This window comes from Herpailurus yagouaroundi, unplaced genomic scaffold (assembly GCF_014898765.1).
Source record: "Herpailurus yagouaroundi ecotype Mexico unplaced genomic scaffold, PumYag 141, whole genome shotgun sequence".
Lineage (NCBI taxonomy): Eukaryota > Metazoa > Chordata > Mammalia > Carnivora > Felidae > Herpailurus > Herpailurus yagouaroundi.
In genome coordinates, this window is record NW_024412396.1 from 19,284,444 (window position 1) to 19,291,287 (window position 6,844).

Sequence of the window (6,844 nt, forward strand, 5' to 3'; positions counted from 1 at the left end):
GTCATGTCATTTATAGCTAGCTTTTAACCTAATCTGGGATGCAAACAGAGATCATGCATTGCACTTAGTTATTGGGATGGCTTTCTCTGCCTTTAAAAATAATATTTTAATGGCATTGACATTTTTGAGGGGTCCAAGCTAGTCCTTTGCAGAATGTTTCTGAGCTCTCATTTGTCTGGTCATTTCCTCATGAGTAGATTCAAGTTGAACATTTGTCGTAGGGTATTGCATTAAGACGCCTGTGATACTAGTTTCCCCCATTATTGCTGATGTCACGTGTCTATGTAGTTAACAGTGGTGTCTGACTTCTCCATTGGAAAGCTACTACCTTTTTCCCTTTTGTCATTGATAAGTAATCAGAGAGATGATATTTTAGGAATATGTAAAAATAGCTTTCCTTGACAACTTTAATTCTATTGAAGAACATTGACTGAACTGAAGGGTTAAAAGCTTATGGCAAAGTGATTATTTCTATTTTGATTGTTCCCGTGTCATTCCTTCCCTACACACTACCTGTCTCTCTTGTTTTGTCTGGCCCTCTTTTCCTTCCTACCTTCCTTTTTCCCTTTCCTTCTGTGACTTCACTGCAGACTCGTGGATTCAATGCTTTATACCTACTGTGATCTCAGTTTCCTTTTCTATAATTCCACTAGGCAAAGACATTGTGGTGGTGTCTACCACATCCGAGATACGTTGCTTCCTCACACGCAGTAAAATGTATGTCATATGCAGAGTTGATTTGGGGAGAGCACACAGAATGATGCCCTGTACATGATAGTTATGAAGTATGTATATCCTTTTGATACAACTTCTCAGTTTTCCAGTATTTCCTTACTTCTGGCACAAGAAGGTTGCTTTGTCCTCTTCCTACCAGTCTTGTTATCAGTTATGTCTCCAGGAATTCTAGTTCTTCTTAATAGGATCTGTGTTTAGAAACCAAGGTCTGGGCATTAGGTTTAATGATGTCTTTTAAAAAAGCAGCCTTTTAACAATAAGTAGAAAATAAGTGAGGGCAGGGCATTCCTACAGTACTGCTATTGTAGTAGCATAGGTAATTTTTAGGTCACTGGAATTTATCTAGAGAGCAGTGTGTTCAGTGGCTAGGAGTGTGCCCTCTACCACCACATTACACAGTTGTTGTTGTTGTTGTTGTTTTCCAAGCTGCACCTGATCTACCTTTGTGACTTACTAAGTTATTTTATCTCTGTACGCCTTTGCCTCTTCATCTCTAAAAGGGATGTAACATAGAACTTACCTCATTGAATTGTGATTCCGTTCTTTTGTTCATCGTATTTTTATTGAACACTTAATATGTGACAGATACTCAGCTGTGTACACGACAGGCAAACTATATCTTGGAAGCCTTCATTGTCATGGGGGGATAGACTCCCGTCCCCTCCAAAACAAACAGACAAACAATATATATGTGTATATGCTGATAGGTTCCAAGGGAAAATGAAAGTGGCTAAGGGTGGGTGGTTTTGGGGAAGCCTGCGATTTTATACAGACCGGTTGGAGAAGTGCTCAATGATAATATTTGAACAGAGACTTGAGGCAAGTTGAGCACTAAATCATGCTAATGACTAGGAGAGTTTTTCAGACAAGAAACTGCAAGCACACAACCCCTTAAAAGGGTGAGTGATACCTGGAATGTTCTAGAACAGGTGGCCATGGCAGTGGACCTGGGTCAGTAGGAGGCACAGTTAAGTGGCAAGGATGAAGCCATGTCAGGAGGGCCTTTTAGAAATTTGTAGAGACCTGTATTCTGCCTGGGGTGTGAGGAACCATTAGAAAGTTTCGAGAGAATAATGGTGACACTATCACATATGGTTTAAAGAGATTGATTATTCTGGCTAAATGGTTACAGAACAGACTTGATTAGGAAGAGAAAGAGTAGTTATTGCAATGATCCTATATTATCCTGCAGATAGGGTGTGGCAGTTGGTGGGAGGAGGTCAGATTCTAGACATATTTTGAAGATGAAGACTGCAGGATTTGTTAGGTCAGATGTAGAATGTGGGAGAATAAATGAAATCAAGGATGGCTTCACAATTTTGGCCATTAATTTTAGGGCATGATAAAGATTACATAAATAATTCATATAAAGCATTTTCAAACAAGGCCTAGAACGTGATAAACAATCAATATATATGGGCTTTTTACTATTTTTCATGAGTGTCACTCTTTTTTCCACTCTTTTCTTTATGCCTTTATGTTTGTTTTCATGTTTTTGACTTCTGGATTTTAACTTGGCTGACACCTTAATGCTTTCTCTGTCAACTGCTAACCATCTAGCTATATAAATTTTAGTAATGCAGTAATCCTAGTGCCAATGACTAGGACTGAAATCAGCATATAGTTCACTTACTGTGTAGCTATGGGCAAATTACTAATCTCTCAATTTCATCTCCTATGAAATGAGGATAATGATATTTACCTCCCAAGGCTATTATGAAAATTAAAGAATATCTAGATTCAAAAATGAAAGTCACTACAAAGTATGAGTTATTGCAGTTTTTATTGTTGCCTACACTCTGAGAAGGCTCTTTATGCTAATCCTAGCCACTTAAAGGCATGAAAGAAATGAATTTGAATGCATTAGTCATTCACACTGAGTTTTATTCTTGTTTGGTGATATTTGAATGTTTTTATTGGTGAGATTTGTTTTTTATATTTCGCAGTTTGGGATTTATTGAGACCTGAGCAGCTCTATTGAACCACTTTTAAAAAGATTTAATGAACCCAAATCTTTCACTCAGGATGAACATTGGACCCAGGAAGGGAGTGAGGCAGAAGGCAGTTTTGAATATATGTTTAAGTCATTCAACCTAAGAGGGCTCCACACCTTAGTGCATATTAGATGCTGCCAGGGTACGACTATGGAACACTGCTGTTAGGCTTTGAATGCCTTGATCACTTATGCAAACATTAAGGAAGGAACACCAAGGGACTGAGGGTGGCTTTTGTTCACCTCATTTCAGTTGTTAGGTTCTTACTGAGACTGAAGTTGGGGGGAAAAAGCCCTGTATGTTTTTCTTAAACCAGGTAGGAACACATAGCACCACCACTGTTCATTATTTTATAGGAGTTTGCGGCTCGCAGGTATCTCTTCATGTAGACTTATTTTAAACTAAAAATCCTCATTCTCTCACCCATGGAGTTATGCTTCTTAGCCTGATATAATTATTCCTAATTATTAGAAAAGGGAATTGAGGCCAAGGGAAACTAAATCACAGGGTCATTTGCTTACTAAGTGGAAAGACAGGAATAGAACCTTGTTTTCCAGTGGGTCCTCTGTATCTCCCATCTACATTTCGGACCTATGTTTGCTTATGAAATATTGGTCTTTACGTATCAGAATTGTCCGAATCAGCAGAAAAAAAAAAAAAGGTGATATTTGAGCTTTTGCATTTCTTTATAAAAGTTTTATGGAGAAGAAGCAAGGTTATATTTTAATTAAGTTTTAAACACAAGACAGATAAAATAACTTCACAATCCTGTTTTCAGTAAAGGTTTGGGGTCCTTATGTAATCGGTTCAGCCAGCATGTGCATATGCATTTCACTTTTACCATAAATGATGTAAGAGCAAGTAGAAAACTGTGCTTGTCACCAGAATTAGTTCTCCTGTCTGACCCATCTCAGGAGAATATCAGAAATGTAGCATTTTAGAATTAAATATAAAATAACTGTATAAAAATAGTTACTGCATTTGGTAGGAAGCTCATAAGGTAACTTGAAAAATTCCTTTGTAACTAAGATACAAACGGGATTTAAAACCCTTTGATATTTATGGGCACCTTCAAAATATGGGAAGAACATTTAAAGCCATTTAAAATATTTAAGTATTTTTTTAACATTTATTTATTTTTGAGAGACAGAGAGAGACAGAGCATGAGTAGGGGAGAGGCAGAGAGAGAGGGAGACACAGAATCTGAAGAGCCTCCCGACATGGGGCTCTAACTCATGGACCACGAGATCATGACCTGACCCAAAGTCAGATGCCTAACTGACTGAGCCACCCAGACGTCCCTAAAATATTTAGGTATTTATAACTTGTTAGGCAATATTGCGATCACGTGATAAAGCCATATATATGTATGTGTGTGTGTGTATATATGTATATACATATATATATATATATATATATATATATATATATACACACATAGTCATTTTGAAAGCTTAGTTATAAGGGGAATAGGTATGAAATAACTTAATAAGTCCAACCCCCCCTTCCCTTCCTTTTCTTTGTCAAAGACACCTTATGGAATTGATGAGTCTTAAATATATTTGTCATCAGGAATATTCTTGCTTTCTTTTACACAGAGAATAGGAATAGGAATTGTTTGGTTAAATGAAAGAGGCTTTTGAATATGAGATTTGAAAAAAACCCTGTAGCCTATATCTGCATTTTTTCAAGCCTTAATTAATTTTTATGAATTAAGCAGGAATTTTATTTCTAAGTCATCAAAAATTGTTACAAACACAAATAAAGTATACTTTTAAAAGTATCCCACATTAAATCAAAGGCACATCATCAAAGTAGGGGCACCTGGGTGGCTCAGTCTGTTAAGTGTCCAGCTTCAGCTCAGGTCATGATCTCACAATTTGTGGGTTTGAGCCCCACAACAGGCTTTGTGCTGACACCTCAGAGCCTGGAGCCTGCTTCGGATTCTGTGTCTCCCTCTCTCTCTGCCCCTCCGCTGCTCATGCTCTGTCTTTCTCTCTCTAAAAAATAAATAAACATTAGAAAATGGAAAAAAATTCATTTAGGTTGTAGTATTTTCACATTATTTTGTTTTTAATCATTTGCACTGTTCTGAAGATCACATTTAAAAAATTTTTAAAGACATGAAATAATGCATTTTTATTTGTTTTTAAGTATAACCATAACTATAAAGTAGAGGAACTTAAGACAAAGACCTAATTTGAACCATACACAAACAGGATGGTGCAATCTAATACACAACACAATGTGAATCTTTCCAAACAAGTTTGCTAAAAATACAGCTCCCATGTTTAGTGTTACAAATAAAACAATCTTCTCATTTAGAAAAATCAAGACATCATCTGATTAATAAAGCCTGTTCTTCCCCCTGTTTTAGAGTTGCTTGTCTTCATTTAGAAGCTGTAAATTCATGAGGAAAAAAAACAGGTTTTGTTATGGTCTATAAAGATCTTAGGAACAAATTACAAATATGCCCTTTTTTAACAAACACAAATGTTTTCTTTCTCAAAATGTAAACATTCAATAAATAAAGCAAACATAATATTCCAAGTATAGAAACACTAGTAATTCATTTATGAAAGAGGTATATTTTAGTATATATTTGGTGGTGGTGATGTAGAAAACATTGGAGCTCAAGGAAGAATTCTTGAGCCATCTTTGGGGCAAAAAGGTGGTTTTATTAAAGCACAGGGACAGGACCCATGGCAGAAAGAGCTGCCCAGGGTTGACTGGTGACTGATTATATACCTTCAAGTTGGGAGGGGGTTATGGACAGTGTTAAGCCTCTAAGGAATTTTGGAAGCACGGTTTCCAGGACCTTGAGGGGGCTAGCTATTGTTAAGATAAGGTTATTTACTATTGTCTAGTAAAATATTAGTCATGAGACCCTTTAGATGTATTTCAGTGGGCCATAAATTTGGAGGATTATTGCTAACATATATCTGGGGCAGGGAAGTGGGTTGGAGAATCAGGAAGTTTCCAAAGGGATTTTTATATGTTAAAGAAGACTTACTGGGTCCTGGAGGTCTGGCTTATGTCAAGCTAAGGTTGCCTTCCGCCCTTAGCAAAGTGTCATCATCCCCGCAACTGAGTTCCTAGAGGATTGTCACTGCCTGTTTCAAGGACGTGTCCATGGGCTGTAGACAGTAAGGAAATTTACTTTTTCACTTGCCTTAGTTTCCCACATCAGTAACTTTTTTTGGTCTTAAATATAAAAGCACTTCACCAACAGAATCAGGCCATTATTATTTAGTCTCCTTATCAGAGGAGAAACAGTAGAATTTTGGCTCTAGGATCAGGTGACAGGAAAGGATTGAAATATCTAAAAGTCATTTGGCTGGAGAAAAGTGTTTTCTTGAGACTTGGAGGCAGTCATTCATTGCTTTGCACTTACAAGTATTCCTCAGTGAACTTCTTCCCTACAGTCTTTAGAATAAAGCATAGGATCTGGACTCCCAAAGGGTTTCCTTCCAGCTGGAGCACCTACCAGCAAGGCACCCTTGCGAGCATGCAGAATGTTGTGCTGTTGAAGCTCGATAGCCACCTGCAAGACCTTGATTTTCTCCATGCTGGCCTCTAGCTGGAGCTGCTCCGTTGGGCACTGTGGGCGTTCTAGCTGGCCCCAGAAGACAGGGTGGCCAACCGTGCTAGGTGCACTCAGGCCTGAATTATTACATTCATCTGTAGTCTAATAATTTACAAAGTACTAAATAATCAACAATTTAATACTACTTTACCATTAATTAAAGGAACAAGAGATTTTCTTAAATCTTACACCTAAAAAAATCATTATTTTTGGGGGGGTCCTGTGCTTAAAGAGTTATGTCACAGGAATCTATAAATCATTTTAGACCCAGTGGAGACAATAGCTGTTAGTATTTTACATTTGAATAAGATATTGAAAACACATTTGTCAGAGATGTTTGACCTTGAGAAAATACCAGACTGATTTTCCAATGAAAAGACAGGCATTTTTATTCATAGAATTATGAAGGGGAAAGAAGAACCTATAATTTTACTTGATATACTTGTGGTAAGTGTGTGATTGGCACTTAGACCATCTTCCTTTATTCAACGTTTATTTATTTTTGGGACAGGGAGAGACAGAGCATGAA

General features: G+C 37.3%; 1 protein-coding gene and 1 long non-coding RNA gene across 5 annotated transcripts in view; one reads left to right on the forward strand and one right to left on the reverse strand.

Annotated features, from left to right (window-relative positions):
- LRFN5 (leucine rich repeat and fibronectin type III domain containing 5) overlaps positions 1–6,844 on the forward strand; it is a 250,062-nt gene that overhangs the window by 49,841 nt on the left and 193,377 nt on the right. The gene's annotated exons all lie outside the window — the stretch shown is intronic.
- The window catches only part of LOC121031698 (uncharacterized), a 20,814-nt gene continuing 18,865 nt past the window's right edge, over positions 4,896–6,844 (reverse strand). The window contains exon 3 of the long non-coding RNA XR_005790854.1: positions 4,896–5,097. This is a non-coding gene — a long non-coding RNA (uncharacterized LOC121031698). The remainder of the gene's footprint in view (positions 5,098–6,844) is intronic.